Source organism: Euleptes europaea, chromosome 1, assembly GCF_029931775.1.
Source record: "Euleptes europaea isolate rEulEur1 chromosome 1, rEulEur1.hap1, whole genome shotgun sequence".
Lineage (NCBI taxonomy): Eukaryota > Metazoa > Chordata > Lepidosauria > Squamata > Sphaerodactylidae > Euleptes > Euleptes europaea.
Genome location: NC_079312.1, coordinates 162,548,801 through 162,566,214, shown reverse-complemented (window position 1 = coordinate 162,566,214; position 17,414 = coordinate 162,548,801).

Here is a 17,414-nt window from a genome sequence, read left to right as displayed (position 1 = left end):
TCTTGCTGACTAGGGAAACAAATGGAGCTATTGGAGAGGGCAGCAGTTATGGGAGGAAGTAGAACTTGGTACCTGAAAATAGCACTGCATTCATCCTGCTGGGAACAATGGTTAGCCTCTGCCCTTTATTCCACCAACGTATACCAAATTTCTCCGCCCTTCATTGCTTTCCATTCCTTCTCTCTTCCAGACTCCTCTATTTCAGTCAACAACAAACTAGTTACATGTCCAGTCTTCCTAGGACAGTATCACTTCATAATCCAGGGTTTTGCATAACCGAATGCTTCTCCATGACAAAACTCCCTGCCTGTGGAAATAACACACGTTAGGGAGGGGGGGTTTCTGCCTAGCCATGCTAGTTTAAGAGAGCTCTGCCAAGGTTTTTTTTTTTGGAGGGGGAGGGGAATCTGATTGTACAAAATGAATGCATCCATGTGTGTATACTTTGCATAATTAATTTTGAGCATGTAATTTGAATTATGTTGGCACAAAATTGTGTATATTTTAAATGCAGAGTACACACCCAGCCTTGTCTGTATTGCTGGGACAGTGCTGTGGTCCAGATTCTGAAATCAAGATGCATTATGCAAATGAAGCACATGTATGCCAACATTTTCGTCACTCTGTTAGAATGGCAGCATTGGTCTCTTTGCTGTCAGAGATTCTTATTCTTTTTTTAAAAATACAAGAAATAGGGCCCAGGTGGTCAGTGAGATGGAAACACAGAGGGCTGAACTAGACCAGATGCCGGGAGCTCCATAAATGGATCTCATGAGCAATTTGTTTTTATTTAATAAAGAGCAACTGCGGTGGCTGGGTGGGGTGCAGTTTGGATCAGCGGCAAAGGGGGAGGTGGGTTTTTACTCTCCCCCCCCCCCCGGGTTGTTTTCTTGACCACATACAGCCTATACAGAGCTGCTATTTGCTGTGCTGGGAGAACACACAGGCTGCCTGTATATTGCTTGTGTGTTTTCCTAGACAGAACGTACAGCAGCTCGGGGGAGGAGTGGAATTTGAAGCTGGGGAAACAGGAGAGAATGAAACCTTCCGGTGCTGTAACCCTGGAGTCCCCGCTGACGGCTGTTTACCAATATTTTCGCGTGAATAGCCAAGCTGAAAAATAGGGCAGGATTTGGCCCTGAACTGTAACCCTGGCCCTGAGGGCTGTACTGGTATTCTAAAAACATGTAGGAAAACAGCCATAAAACGGCCCAAGAAGCCGATATAAAGAATGTGCAGGTGGCTGGATGTGGACGTGCCGTGAAATCTCAGGGCATTTTACACATCTCATACTCTAGTCTGAAATACCAAACAGGTAAAATGGTGTATTTTGTTGGGCCAGTTTAACTAGAGATCTCCACTGAATCCTGGTAGGCTATCCGGAAGCTACAGCCTGGTTTCTTCAGAAATCTTTTTCTATACCAACAAATGCAGACTCACAGTACAGCTGAGCCTGTATAGCCCCAGGCAAGAATTTTGCAAAAAGTAGTATGCGGGAATATTGGGGAAAGCATTCTAAATGCTATGTTTAAAAAAAACTGGACAGTGAAACTAAGCAAACAAGGAATCTTGCAGCAATCCCATCACTGGAAGTTTTAAAAAGTAGGCTAGATCAATACCTGTAAGGGTTGGTTTGGGTAGAAATAATCCTCCTGGAGTATGCAGTGAAGAGAAACTGGATGGCCCCTTATGAATCGCTTCTATAACTTAGTTATTGCCTGGAACAAGTTCCCATTTTTATGCCTCAATCCAGGGACCCAGCAGCTCAGAATTTTTTTTAAAAAAACAAGACAGCGTGGGCATTGGATTATGTGTAATAGGTAAATGTTAAAATAGTAAAAAGGAGGCCCCTCTGGGCTGACTCCTGCGGCTGCTGGTGGATAAGATCGGGGGTGAGTTCAGAATCTCCATCTGTCTTTAAGGAAACGGGTGTCGAAATTCCACATTCCCACTGACAAATGACCCACAGGCAAAAGTTGTGCAGAAATCCTTCCAAGTGATGTTGTTCAATCAACCCCAGCAGGTTGGTCATTTCCTAAATAAATAAATAAATTTTATTTGTGGCTAGTATGCCAGATAAAACAGGAAAAACAGAAACTGACCGTGCAGAGTAGATGCTTACAACCAAGGCCAACAAAATTAGGAATCACCCAATTTTACATTTCCACAGATTAAGGAAGTACATTAAGGCGACTTCATTGCTACTGCACAGTATTTTGCGACCTGGGTGGTGATTGGTGAGCTGTCTCCGAGGAGAAACCTTTCGGTCCAGTCACCCTCCACCAGAGCCCATTTCCCTAATCAAAGGGTCAATAATATTGAAGCGGGCTGACTTGTAGAGGGGACATCTAAAAAATACATGCTCGATGGTTTCCAGCTCCCCTGTGTTACACCCTAGGGATCTTTCCACCCTAGGGATCTTCTTAAATCTCCCATCTAATATGGCAGATGGTAGGGCTGCACCTCTGGGCAGTGTATAGGCTCTCCTATGTGTGTTCCTTTCCTATTTTTTCCCCTTTTCCACCAGCAGGACTGTAGAATGGGTTTTACTGCATTAGGTGGTGGAGAGGTGGCTGCTGTACCAGTGGACTTGTCTTGCTGCCTTTACTGAGCCTCCCAACAAGCCGATAGTTGTCTTTTCATCCCCAACCGTGAAAACGTGCCTAATAGTTCCAAACTGAAAAGAAAGCATTGCTTCAACATACCTTGAAAGGAAGGCTAGGTTTTTCCCCACACGTGCCTTCAACAAAAGAGGGGGGGCTGTCTTAAATTCGCATGCAAGTTACAGTTATGTACAGCGTGGTCTATTGGTTAAGAGCGGCGGACTCCAATCTGGAGAACCGGGTTCGATTCCCCTTTCCTCCACATGAAGCCTTCTAGGTGACCTTGGGCCAGTCACAGTTCTCTCTGAACTCTCTCAGCCCACTCAGAGGTGAGCAATGGCAAACTACCTCTGAGCCTCTCTTGAAAACCCTATGGGGTTGTCATAAGTCATCTGTGACTTGACAGCACACACACACAAAGAAATCAAAAAAACTTTTGTATATAACCTTTTTTAGGGGAACCTTCTTACATTCAGGGTTGTCTTCCTTTGGGGGTAAATATAGGTAATTTTAATAATGTTATGACCTTCAGATTCCTAATTAGTGCCTCTGTGTAGGATGGGACTGGGGTAACTTATTGCCTGGCCCTCGCTATGCTGTTAGGAGAGCCAGCGTGGTGTAGTGGTTAAGAGCAGTGGAGTCTGATCTGGAGAACAAGGTTGGATTCCCCACTCTTCCACATGAGCGGCGGAGGCTAATCTGGTGAACTGGGTTTGTTTCCCCACTCCTACACACAAAGCCAGCTGGGTGACCTTGGGCTAGTCACAGCTCTGTTAGAGCTCTCTCAGCCCCACCTACCTCACAGGGTGTCTGTTGTGAGGATGGGAAGGGAAGGTGATGGTAAGCCGGTTTGAATCTCCCTTAAGTGGTAGAGAAAGTCAGCATATAAAAAACAACTCTTCTTTGATCCTGAGCATTCCAGGTGTTGCATTTCTTGTGCTGTGATTATCCAGAGAGTGAGCGAAAGAAGAGAGGGAGGCAGGGAGAAGGGTTGAAAACGCTGATCTTGGAGTGAATGTTGTCCCTTTTGAGAAATGCCCACTAAACGCTTGCAAACGGCTTTGAGGCACTTATGAAGATTGGTTGGGAGGTGGGAGAGCAGTGAAGGCCTATCACAGATTGCTCTCAGCTCAGAGGAAACAAGTCGATAATCCACTGGGGGCCATACTGACAGCCCGAAAATGCTGAGGCAGTATTTGCAGCGCAGGCAGGGTGGAGCAAACTGACTTTTCTCTCCAGTGTGGGCCTTACTTTGGGGCTTCTCGCACGAGATGATGTACGTTCAAGATACATGCGCGTACAGTTCTTTGTGCCCTTACCTGGATAGCCCTAGGCTAGCCTGATCTCAGAAGCTCAGCAGGGTGAGATCTCAGAAGCTAAGCAGAGTCGAGCCTGGCAAGTATTTGGATGGCAGACCTCCAAGGAATACCAGGGGCATGACACTGAGGCAGGCAATGGCAAACCACCTCTGAATGTCTTGCCTTGAAAACCTCACCTGGGGATGCCATCAGTCTGATGTGACTTGGTGGCAAAATGTATCCAGAGACTTGTACCCTGAAAACTCCAGGATCCAGATCACATATACGGATGCCCATGTGTACGAACAGATGTACATGTTTCGATTCAATTCTGTAAAAAGGGCTTTTGTCCACAGTATTTGGGGAGCAGTTTTCCTCTGCTTCGGCAGATGGACAAGGATTTCCAGAGCTCTTAAGATGTGGCAAGTTGTGACAACTGTACAGGGACCGTTGGGAGTCGTGCTTTGCTTGAAAGGTTATATAGAGCCTGTCCAGAAACGTTAAGTATATCTCAGTGTGGTGTCACAATAGCATTGCACTGAGAGATTCCCTGCCCCTGGAGAAAAAGCAGCTGATGCAGTCAAAGAAGGGCGGTATACTCTGAATGCAATCACATCACATGTTTTAGTTTCCCAGACATTAGAAGAATTGCTTTTGGTGGCAACCCCATCATGCCCTCTGTATTATCTGGTTGCACCCATAACTGGGTCCACTTTCATGCGGATCCCAGCAAAACAATTTGACATCAGGGGGTTAAAGGGCTGTAGGTTTCTTCCTGGTTTCCACCACAAGGTCAACAAGGCAGCCACTTTTCAGTATACATTTCAGCAAATGGAAACTTGAAAAGCGGTTTGGCACAGGTCAAAGAACACCTCCACTGCCGCCCTTGCTTCGCTGCATGCACGTTTTGCTTTGTGGGACTGCAGCCACGGAAGGACAAAATGCAGCAGCCGAGTTTGCATTCAGACGCCTTCCAAGTATTTCCTTGTGGCCGTAAGGTTAGGAGATGCAGTCATTCACAAAGAGCAAGCCTGCCAAAATAGCACTCCCAGAAGCGCCAGCTGAAATGTTTGCGGCATACTTCATGGCGGATCTTAGAGTGTTGCAGAAAAGAATGCTACATAGCCATAGACTCCTTCACCAAGGCCGAGCTGGTGGCCTTAAATATTCAGCAGCTCAACAGCCAACTCATTACCAAAGATCGGTGCCCTAGTTTTGTCTCATTTGCATATCTTCCCTGGCTCACAATGAACTCTGCAGCTTTCCTGAGTGCTGGATGTTTGGTTTATGGCTCTCAGCAAGCGGCCCTGAGTGCCTTTCGGCAGCATGTGGCTTGGTGCGCTGGTGGCTAACCACACCATTGGTTGGCAGATAACTGGAAGAGGGACATCTTCTAGAAACATTCAGATAAGCAAAGAGGCACAGGCCAGAAAAGACTGATGAGTTGACTGAGTCTGGTATGCCCTAATTCCTCCCTTTAATCTTATGCTCATACAACATGAACGTGTTTTGTGGGGGGTTTTGCATTTCATGTTGCTTTTAATAGCTACGGCCAAAGAGTTCGTTTATTATCCTCTTCCTTGCTCACTCTGACCCTGTGGGTAAATTTCTCTTTGCGTTTTTTTATTATTACTATTATTTACAAGTCACTTTAAAAGACAGAAGCGGAGAACCCAGGCTTCTGAATGCTTCTGCTCACAGATGCATGAAGCTGCTTCGAGGCCATTCAAGGCTTCAGTGTAAAAACGTATTTGGACAAATTTTTAAAATAAAATGTGCATTCTTTAGCCAACAAGCCCTCTACTGATGTCAACAAGGATTGAGGCATTTGGCTAAAAAAGGCATTAGCTGCACTCAAGGGTGGTCTCTGTCCATGGTGCTGAAATAGCCACTGAGCTCATGAGAACCAAGCTGGTGGTTGTGCCAATGTTTATCCCACTGGGAATGGGTTTGGAGAGACTTATCTCAGCTTGCGGAACTATTGTGAAATAATGATACCATTGTTGTGTCTGCTGATACTGCAGGAGTTTCTAGTGCTGCTGGTACGGGGTTTTTGTATTTCACTGGCAGGTCGCAATCCAGCCCAGAGTTAGGTTCTCTTGAACCCATAGGGTTCAATGTATGATACCTGGCAATGTTAGGCATATTTTTTTAATGAAGTATATCCAACTCTGTACTGGGTTGTGTTTAGGATGTTGAAAGCAATACACACACCAGAGCCCAGTTCTCAAGTTCCAGTCATCACATGTACAATCCTTGCACAGTATACACTTGATTTTTCTTTATACATGCTTTGAGTGATTCTCACAGAATGTGCATTCAGCTGAACACGTGGTTTAAACCCCACATCTCTGGTTTCATACGTAGAGTGAACGTGTGTTGGATGTTTCTTACAAACAGGTAGTTTGTACATGGGTTCACTGTAACCTGTGAACAGGGCGAAAGAGGTACCGAGAAGTATGGGATAGGTTGTGCAGCTGTTCCTTATGTGCAAAAACATTGATCTTGTAGAGATGAGTGGCTTGCAGCCTTCAGGTTGCTCTGAATCAGGGTCCCTGATACAAAACCTTCTCCAATTCATTGCATCCATTGGAAGTGGATAGACACTACATCTACGCTCATGTCTTACTTTGGGTCAGTGACTCCTTGATTTCCCCACAGCATCTTTTCTCTTTGTATCACACAAGAAGCAGTATCAGGAGAATCATAGTTGGAAGGGGCCATACAGGCCATCTAGTCCAACCCCCTGCTCAGCGCAGAATCAGCCTAAAGCATCTGCTTGGTTCAATCCCCGGCATCTCCAGTTAAAGGGACTAGGCAAGTTGGTGATGTGAAAGACCTCTGCCTGAGACTTTGGAAAGCTGCTGCCAGTCTGAGTAGACAATACTGACTTTGATGGACCATGGGTTTGATTCAGTATAAGGCAGCTTCATGGGTACATGTGTTCATCCCTGAGAAGTGTTTGTCCAGCCACTGCATGAAGACTGCCAGTGAGGGGGAGTGCACCACCTCCCTAGGCAGCCGATTCCACTGCTGAGCTAATCTTACTGTACAAAAAAAGTTTCCTACTACCCAGCCAGTCCTTTCCACCCATAATTCAAACCCATTATTGTGAGTCCTATCGTCCATTGCCAACAGGAACAGCTCTCTGCCCTCCTCTAAGTGACAGCCTTTGAAATTCTTAAAAGAGCAATCATGTCCCCCCTCAACCTCCTCTTCTCCAGACTGAACATTCCCACATCCCTCAGCCTTTCCTCATGGGGCTTGGTCTCCAGGGACATTCAAGGACTGTACTTTGTTACAGCAATGGAAGTTGTAATGGATAGAAAGGGGCACATTTGGCCTGCTGCGTGATATAACAAAGATGCCTCCATAGATATTTAAATGATAAATATTTGTTTAAAGTATTAATAGATGTGTGCCCCAAATTGGGATCTATTCCAGAACCCCCAAGGTGCCCTGTAAGCTAAAAGAATATAGAAGTGACAACTAGGACAATTAAAAAATAAAAATAAAGCAGTACTCTGATACCATGGCTTGGATCCTAAGCAGCATTAGCAGAGTCTCACTAGAGGAAAGCAATTTCCCTGCCTTCTCTCTCCAGCCTTTGTGAGCCCTGAAATTGTGTTCTTTCCAGGCCTTTAGATCCAAAAGAAGGGTGGGGAGCAAACGGGGGGTCTGCTGTGGAAGAGAGAAATTGGCAAAAAAAAAAAAAAACCTCCCTCCACTCCTCTGCAGATGAAAAAATTGTTCTGTCAGAGAAGCTGCTGCTGCACCAACAGCACCTGAGGCTCTGAACCCAGAAGTTAAATAAATAACAAACCAATTCTTAATGTGGGTTTTAACATGGGTAACTTACCCATACGCATCAAGGATAATCCTCTGGTTTATTCCTTCAAAAACGGGGGGAGGGGGGAATCTATAGTTGTTGGAATTTCAACTCTTGAGTACACTTTGCACAGCTGCCCAAATCCATCTCTGCTTATCTCCCTAAATTACAAACCAGAAGCAGAGATGAGGCATTTCTCGTGGACAGAACCAACGCCAGTCCTGGAGTGTTAGTACTTGCTATGTTAGTACTAGTATGCAAGTGCAGGAGATGCTTTTAAGGGGAAGCTTTTTAAGGGAAAGGGAACAGGATAATCAGCACCCCTAGAGTGTTAGTGACTCAATGCTGTGTCAATACTGGAAATGCTTTGGAGGGGGCAAACGGCTTGACAGAGCAGAATCAAGTGTTCAGCCCCAGGAAAGAGACATAGGCCTGATGTAAATCAACGCCGAACAAAACACCTGTGCTTAGCTGCATTGCAGAAATGGGCTGTTTGAACAGTGATGGGCATCTCTGTCTCAACCACAACCTAAAATGAACTCAATTGGGCCTTTCCATTTGTGGAAGTGTAGTTCTGCAGGAGCCTAGTTAAATTGTGGAACTCCCTGCCCCAGGATGTGGTGATGGCTGCCAACTTGGAAGGCTTTAAGAGGGGAGTGAACATGTTCATGAAGGAGAGGGGTATTCATGGCTACTAGTCAAAATGGATACTAGTCATGATGCATACCCATTCTCTCCAGGATCAGAGGAGCATGCCTATTATATTAGGTGCTGTGGACGCAGGCAGGATAATGCTGCTGCAGTCGTCTTGTTTGTGGGCTTCCTAGAGGCACCTGGTTGGCCACTGTGTGAACAGACTGCTGGACTTGATGGGCCTTGGTCTGATCCAGCATGGCTTTTCTTATGTTCTTATGTAGCCAGGGACCCACAACTGACATTCTTAGCAGCACCCTTTGCACACACACACAAAAACTACACATGAACACATGAAGTTGCCTTATACCGAACCAGACCCTTGGTCCATCAAAGTCAGTATTGTCTACTCAGACTGGCAGCGGCTCTCCAGGGTCTCAGGCAGAGGTCTTTCACATCACCTACTTGCCTAGTCCCTTTAACTGGAGATGCCAGGGATTGAACCTGGGACCTTCTACATGCCAAGCAGATGCTCTACCACTGAGCCCCAGCCCCTCCCCTCTCCTTCCCAGCTCTCCATAAGCATGTCAAGGGAGATGTCCCTTCCAGGACCTCACTTTTGCCTTGCCTTTCGCATCCCCGATATTGCAGAAGAACAAGAGCCTGCTGTCATGTACATCCAAGGACTGATGTAATGCTGGGGTGGAGGGAATGCCAGAAGCGTAGGATGGAGTCACCTCGTCGCAGAGAAGCAGGAATCGGCTGATGTGGGTGGCAGCAGGTGGCTGAATGAAGTAAGGCCAGACAGTCTCATTAGAAACAGACGCATGGCTCATCTATCTATCAGCCTCAGCGGCTACAAAAGGCAGGTGCTGAGGCTGAGCCATTTAACCCTGGAAGGGGATCTATTCTTGTCCAGAAAGACACAGGAAGGTTATGTGTGTTGCCACTGAGGCACTGAAATATGAAAAAAAAAACTTATCACTGTGTGTATTGGAGTGGGGTTGCATCCACACATCGCTGGATATTTCACTGTAGCCATCATTCACCCTCTGGATCGGCTTGTCCATGGGAAAATTTAATTGTGAATTATTGCTATACTGCAGTGACAGCACAATTGCCAGCGATGTGTGGGTTCAGGTCTCTCATCAGGTATAAAATTCATGGCTTGATCTAGGGCCAGCCACTCTCTTTGAGCCTTACTGACCGCATAGGGTAGTTGTGAGCATCAAATAAAAGAGAGGAGAACCCTAGATTTCCACCTTAAAGGAAAGGCAGTATGTGCATACATACATGTGGAGGAGTGGTGTAGGGTTAAAGGCAGTGGACTCTAATCTGGAGAACCAGGTTTGATTCCCCACTCCTCCACATGAACGGCGGACTCTAATCTGGTGAACAGGGTTAGTGTCCCCACTCCTACACATAAAGCCAGCTGGATGACCTTGGACTTGTCACAGTTCACTTAGAGCTCTCTCAACCTCACCTACCTCACAAGGTGCCTGTTGTAGGGAGAGGAACGGAAGGAGATTGTAAACCGGTTTGATTCTTCTCAAAAGGTAGAGAAAATTAGCATATTAAAACCAACTCTTCATCTTCTTCTAAGTAAGCAAGACTTACTTGCATCAGGATTGGTTTTCAGTGTTGAGGTTTGGAATATATGATACAATAAGTGAAGATGACTTTTGAGCATGTGCAGAGTGCCTTCATCAATAATTAGCCACACTCCATAGCCACACATCTGGAATTATCAACCATCCTTCTAGAAAAAATGTGGCTTCCGGGCACATCTGGCACTGTGCTTTCCTGTAGGCCACAGAGTGGTGAGGAAATATTTAAATATAAGTCTGGTGTCATTTTCTGATTGTCTAAGTGGGAGGAGAATTGCTGCATCCAGCACAGTAACCTAGCAGGGGATGGTCAACCCTCTATGATTCTGTCTAGGGCCAAAACTCAAGACACAGGAAAAGAACCTGGTCCAGTCTTCCTGAGGACCACTGCAGACTGAAGCTGAGGAATCACATCTGTAAATGGTATCCTTGGATCTTTTAAAAATGTCCTTGCATCAGGAAAATAAGCATATCAGGCACTAGCTACAGCTTTGAAGTGCCAGTTTCCAGAATGATAATTTATGACACAGAAAGGCATTTATTTATTGCCCAAGCCAATCCTACGAGTTTCATGGCCAAGCAAGGATTTCAAGCTGGACCTTCTCACATCCTAAACCTTACATTCTAACCGCTGCGCCATTTAAGGGAAATCCAGGCTCAATGACCCCATCCCGTGAGCGATCTGTGATCAGATTTCCTGACATTTAAAATTTAAAAAGGGGCTTGAGGGGCGGCTGTTTGGATCCTAGCCATGGTGCTGGGACAGGATTTTTAATCCTTTTCCCTCCATACTCTTTCACCATATAAAAATTTCAAGCATCTTTGAGCCTGATCAGAGAGAAAAAGACAAGTATATATTGTGCCTTTCCTCTCTAACCCTCCCCCCCAAGAGCAAATCAAGGGAACGCTGGTTTTTTTCTATTGGGGAAATGTTATGAGGGAAAGCCCACCTGTCCTGGCACCCATCCCCAGCTGCTTTCCAATGTTAAATAAGCATTGGGAAATGGCAGATCTGCCATAGAACATGAAATATATTCACCCCTAGATGTATTTGCTTCATTGAACGTATAAAGCACGAAGGGAGGATGCGTGTCTCCAAACCCCCAGCAGCATGCAGGCAACATCTGCCACAGAGGCAATGAGCAGCCCAGTTTATGGCTGCTGCATGTTTATCCATATCTTCATCCTCACACATTGTGGTGCTCGGTGAGGGTGCATCCACAGCAAACGCCAAGGTTTGAGCGCATCAGACTTGGCCTCAATATGACTCAACCTGAGAATTCCTAAGGATGTAAAATTGCAGAGGAAATAAAGAAGCCAAAGTCCACACACGCATTCCACATGCAATCCCACTGCTAGTGTTGCCTCCACAAAAGATCAACCTCAGGAACCCAGAGTGTGCCACAAGAGAGTGTGTGGTGTGGGAAAGTGCTTACAGAGCAAAGAAGCAGTGTTGTGTAGTGGTTAGAGTGTTGGATCCAGGTTTGAATCCCCGCCCTGCCATGGAACCTTGCTGGGTGATCTTCAGCCGGTTATTCTCTTTTTCTAGCACACACACAGCCTAACCTCTTTCACAGGGTTGTTGTGAGGATAAAGTGGAAGAGGGAAGAGCAATGTTATAAGTTACTTGGGTCTCAACTGGTAAGAGGGGCATAGATATCGAAAGAATTAAACCGCTCCAGATTCCTCCCGCAGGTGAGCCAATTTGCATGGTGGAGAGACCAAAACAGGGGAGGGTCACAGGTAGTCTGGCCCAAGGGGATACTGCTTGATGATCCTAAATGCGACAGTCAGTCACACACTGATAACCAAGCCCACCCTGTTCAGCCATCCTAGTTCAACTGTCTAGAGCAATGGTCCCCATGGTAGAACCTGTGCTAGCCATGGCACTGGCCAGTGTATTTCCTGGCACCCACTTGCTTCTTCCACAAAGCCTAGAGTGAATTCTGGCTTTTCTCCACCTCAGTGTAGAAGGTGTTTCAGGAGGCATTCCTCCCATGTCTAAAGGGAACACCCCTTTGAAAGAGCTGCCTCCAGTGCAGAACTTCCCATGAACACATGAAGCTGCCTTAAAGTGAATCAGACCCTTGGTCCATCGAAGTCAGTATTGTCTACTCAGACCGGCAGCGGCTCTCCAGGGTCTCAGGTAGGGGTCTTCCACATCACCTACTTGCCTGGTCCCTTTAACTGGAGATGCCGGGGATTGAACCTGGGACCTTCTGCATACCAAGCAGATGCTCTACCACTGAGCCACAGCTGCCCATTTCCACACATTAAGCCTCTATCCAGAGGCAGGAACTTGTTCCCCTGTCCAGTTCACAACTGTGCTACACAGGGAAGTGGGGAAGGCAACAAAACTTTGACATTCAAGGCATCTCCCATGCCCTTCACAGCACCTCTCTCCTTCACATGACCTTCAGTCTTGTCCTCATGCCAGTTCTCTCATTCTCTCCTGTGCAACTGAAGGGGAATTCTGACATTGAGGCCTAAGTCATACCCAGGATGCTATGCATGAGCCAAAGTAGTTAGAAGCAGCAATACACTCTTGAACTTTATAACACACCTTAGTTCTGCAATAATATCCTGGTATTAAATCAACATCTGGCAGCTTCATGTGTTCATGCGTGTTCATGACATGGAGGTAAAGCACCTCATCTCTCTTAAAGAGACACGACATTTTTCTCCAGGCCAGTCGGCAATCCGACTTTGCAGTAGGAAAATCTTCAGGTGGCTTTCTTACATCTTGCTGCTTCTGTGTGCATTTCCACAAGTTTGAAAATCCTGAGTGCCTTGGCTGGAAATAGATAAATACAGTCACCACTGATCATCCAATGTGTGTCCTTAGCCATTTATGCTCAGGTAAATGTTTCCCCTTATAGTAAAGGGCATGAATCAGCTAAATGCCTTTGATTTGAACTGGGGGAGTTAAGCATCTGCTTAATCTTTTCCACTGAACTCAATAAGATTCTTAAAAAGTGCTTACTTTTGTCTGTATCATATAATCAAGCCTGTAAATTGGATCCCCCAAATGACCTAGAATGGCTTTCAGAGGGTTCCCCTCTCAGCACTCTCTAACGGCGCTTGGCTGGCCGGTTGTCAGACATTTCACCTCGTTCAGTATTTTTGCCTCCGATTCAGCTAGCAGCAGGCATTTTGTTAACTAAGTCAGGGGGAGTAAAAGTTGTCCTATTGACATTCAACCCCTAAGCCCTCCCCTCTCTGGCAACACCATTCCCTGTCTTATTATCAGCCCTGTCACATTCCTGGCACCCCAGCCCTAGGGGAGAAGGGATGGAACAGGGGGGGGTACTGCCCCTAAGCATGATAGCAGTACAGCAGTGGGGCAGAAAGAGGCATCCGGTGGATCTGCAAGGGCATTAGGGTTGCCAGGCCCCCCTGGCCACCAGCAGGGGGGTGGGGAGGTTGCAAGATCCAGGTTAGGAAACTACTGAAGCTTTGGAGATTAGGGTTTCCAGCTGCAGTTTGGGAAATACCTGGAGATTTTGGGGGTGGAGCCTGAGGAGGGCAGACTTTGGAGATGGGAGGGGCTTCAATGCCATAGAGTCCAATTGCCAAAATGGCCATTTTCTCTAGAGGAACTGATTTCTATGCTGTGCCTTTAATTGCTTAACTCCCTGTCCAAATTCACCTGGTTTCTTCCGTTTGCCTGTCAAACCCTTCCCTGAACCATCTTCAAGTACTTGAAGGGCTGTCATGTAGAGGATGGTGCCGAGTTGTTTTCTGTTGCCCCAGAAGGTCAGACCAGAAACAACGGGTTAAAATTAAATCAAAAGAGTTTCCATCTAGACATTAGGAAGAATTTTCTAACAGTTAGAGCAGTTCCTCGGTGGAACAGGCTTCCTCAGGAGGTGGTGAGCTCTCCTTCCCTGGAGGTTTTTAAGCAGAGCCTAGATGGCCATCTGTCAGCCATACTGATTCTATGACCTTAGGCAGTTCATGAGAGGGAGGGCATCTTGGCCATCTTCTGGGCATGGAGTAGGGGTCGCTGGGGGTGTGTGGGGGAGGTAGTTGTGAAATCCCTGCATTGTGCAGGGGGTTGGACTAGATGACCCTGGTGGTCCCTTCCAACTCTAGGATTCTCCCACTGAGCTCATATTTTTAAGGCCACACTCCCTTTTTTAAAGTCCCACAGGTAATTTTTGAAGTCCTACTTCCCTCGCTTGATGCCTGCTTGCTGAAACTGGGAGGTGCAACCGGTCAGAATGATCTGTGTAGGGTTCAGCATCTGCCCTTTCTCTAGGCAGCCCTCGCCTCTGAGGGAGTGGCCATTCATCTTACTCATACCTCCCATTCCTGCTGGGGCAGGTGGCAGCATCCATTTGTTAACGGACAGGCCAGAGCCCCACTGATCCAAATCACAGATCATGACTGAAATAAAGCGGAGCAGAATTGGTCACACAAGGTCATGGGGGGTGTGTGTCTCAAAACCAAGGGAGGGGGGACATTCTGACCAGATTCTGTTCCTTAAAAACATCCAAAACCTGTCCGTCATGTCTTCCATTTGATAAGAAATTGGGAACACTCGCCGAATATCCTTTGTACAGTTGTCCTCAGAGGTAAATTAGTCTGAGAAATAATGACTTGCCCAAGGCTGGCTAGGTAGCTTCCGGGCTGAAGTGGAATTTGAATCTCTTTGGCCCACTTGAACATAAATAACTGAATTTGCTGCCTCAATTCTGCTTCGCTAAAACTATGCAATCCGCAATCTTCCTTTTTGGAAGGAAGGAAAACATCTTGATTTGGTAAGATGGAAAAGAAATACACAGTAGTCGAACTGAATGCCTTAGCTGGAATGTCGTTCGTGGTTTCTCTCGCTCTGGGCCTTACCTGGGAGTTCTCTTCTTGGAGCACTAATGAATTTTGGATACTGAATTTTCAAGCACAAGGGAGTTTAATTTGAATTCAGCTGGTGGCATACAGGGAAAGCAGTTTTAAGCCTTCCTTCCCACATTTCCCCACACTGAATAAGCCTCAGAGGAGCCACTATTTTTCGCCTGTTGGGTTAAACTTTGTAATCAAATGTTTTGAAAACATTTTTTTAGAGACCTCCATGGGGCATGAACAGCTTGCCAAGGCACTTTGAAAGGGGGATGTCTAGCAGGTAGGGTTGCCAACCTCCAGGTAATCTTTTGATAAAAGAGCCGATAGAGATCAGTTCCCCTGGAGAAAATGGCCACTTTGGCAATTGGACTCTATGGAATTTAAGTCCCTCCCCTTCCAAACCCCGCCCTCCTCAGGCTCCATCCCAAAAATCTCCCGCCGATAGCAAAGAGGGACCTGGCAACCCTACTAGCAGGTGGCAAGTGCTAGCAAGGGACCAGGGGCAGGCCTACGGACCCATAAAAATTTAAAATTGGGGATTGCTGAAGTTTGAGAACTGCTGGTATAAAACATTTCTGTGCCATCTTTCTGTCTTGACTGGGCACTCAGCAGGCTTACATGGGGTTGGATGTCCAGGGCAAGGGCCCTGGACCAACTTCCAGGTGGTGGCTGGAGATTTCTTGGGATTACAACTGATCTCCAGGTAACAGAGATCAGTTCACCTGGAGATAGGGTTGCCAACCTCCAGGTACTAGCTGGAGATCTCCTGCTATTACAATTGCTCTCCAGCCGAGAGATCAGTTCACCTGGAGAAAATGGCCGCTTTGGCAATTGGACTCTATGGCATTGAAGTCCCTCCCCTCCCCAAACCCCGCCCTCCTCAAGCTCCGCCCCAAAAACCACCTGTCGGTTACAAAGAGGGACCTGGCAACCCTACCTGGAGAAAAGGGCCGCTTTGGAAGGTGGACTCTATGGCATTATACCCCACTGAAGGCCTGCCCCTGCCCAAACCCTGCCTCCCTCTGGCTCCACCCCCCAAATCTCCAGGTATTTCCCAATCTAGAGTTGGCAACCCTAAGTCCATGCAAAGATCCCTACTCTTCCTGGCTCTTCCCTCCATCCAGCAGCCATTTCTGGGGTCACAGAGCCAGTGTGGAATTATAGCCACGTGGGTCAGGAGGCTGTAGCGGGGAGAGGGAAGGGAGCAAAATCAGTCCCTTCAGTCTCTTCCCCAGGATGGCCAAATTCCAGCTTGGGGAATTCCTGGAGATTTGGGGGTGGTGCCTGGTCACGTTTGGGGAGGGAGTTCAGCAGGGATGTAATGAGTTGTCATTTTCTCCAGGGGAACTGATCTCTGCAGTGTGGAGAGCAGTTGTAATTCTGGGAGATCTCCAGGTCCTTCCTGGAAGCTGGCAACCCTACGTCAACACAGCAGTTTTGCCGCCTGCTCTCATCCCCACCTCCACTTGTGTGGAGCTATTGCTCCACACAAATCCTGCAAGCCAGAGTAGGAAATGGTTACTAGGTAGGAGGGAAAAGCTGGGAATTCCTGCAGCTGTCAGCACTGACAGACTTCAGGATCCAACTCAGTGATTCATACAAAGCAATAGTCATCCATAAAATTTAACAGTAAGATAAAACTGTTTATCAAAAATACAGACACTCGAAGGGAATAGCCACACAAGTTTAGAACCACTACATGGAAATGCTATTTTAAAAGACTACATTTCTATCTCACCTTTCTTCCATCATGGAATTTGGAGCAGCAGATGTGGGAGTCTGAGGAAATGTCACGTGCCGGCACTGACCAGATCTGCCAACTAGTCTCAACAAGGCTGCTGTTTCATTTGCCTTTAAAACAGCGGCTCACAGCCTTTTTGAAGTGGGGCCCTTTTCTGCCCTTACTCTGCTTCGGGGGACCCACCTTGAAAGTACCAAACCACACTACTTTATCCCTCCCCAACGTAAAATGCAGGAGTCTCATACCAGTAGACACAGAACAACTTTATATTTTACTTTTGGAGCAGAAGGAGGAGCCTGGGTGTCCTGTCACCTTTTCAGCATGGAAACACTTTAAAATTATGTCTTCAGGAACACTCTTTTGTGGATCATGTGGCTCCTGGGACTTCCTCCTTTGGTGCCAGAGCAAAACAAAACAAACACCTTTAGCTCTGGCTCAAAGTGGAACCAGCAGAGCTAAGGCATCCATATGAATGCTCAGTGCACAATCACTGGCTGAGAGCCAGCGTGGTGTAGTGGTTAAGAGCGGTGGACTCTAATCTAGAGAACCGGGTTCGATTCCCCACTCCTCCACATGAAGCCAGCTGGGTGACCTAGGGCTAGTCACAGTTGTCTCCGAACTCTCTCAGCCCCACCGAGCTCACAAGGTATCTGTTGTGGGGTAGGGTTGCCAACCTCCAGGTAATAGCTGGAGATCTCCCACTATTACAACTGATCTCCAGCCTGTAGAGATCAGTTCACCTGGAGAAAATGGCCGCTTTGGCAATTGGACTCTATGGCAATGAAAGCAACATGGAGAATCATCGCCATAGGGGAGTAGCCACTGATAGGTGCTCATACAAACACATGGCTTGTCAATGGA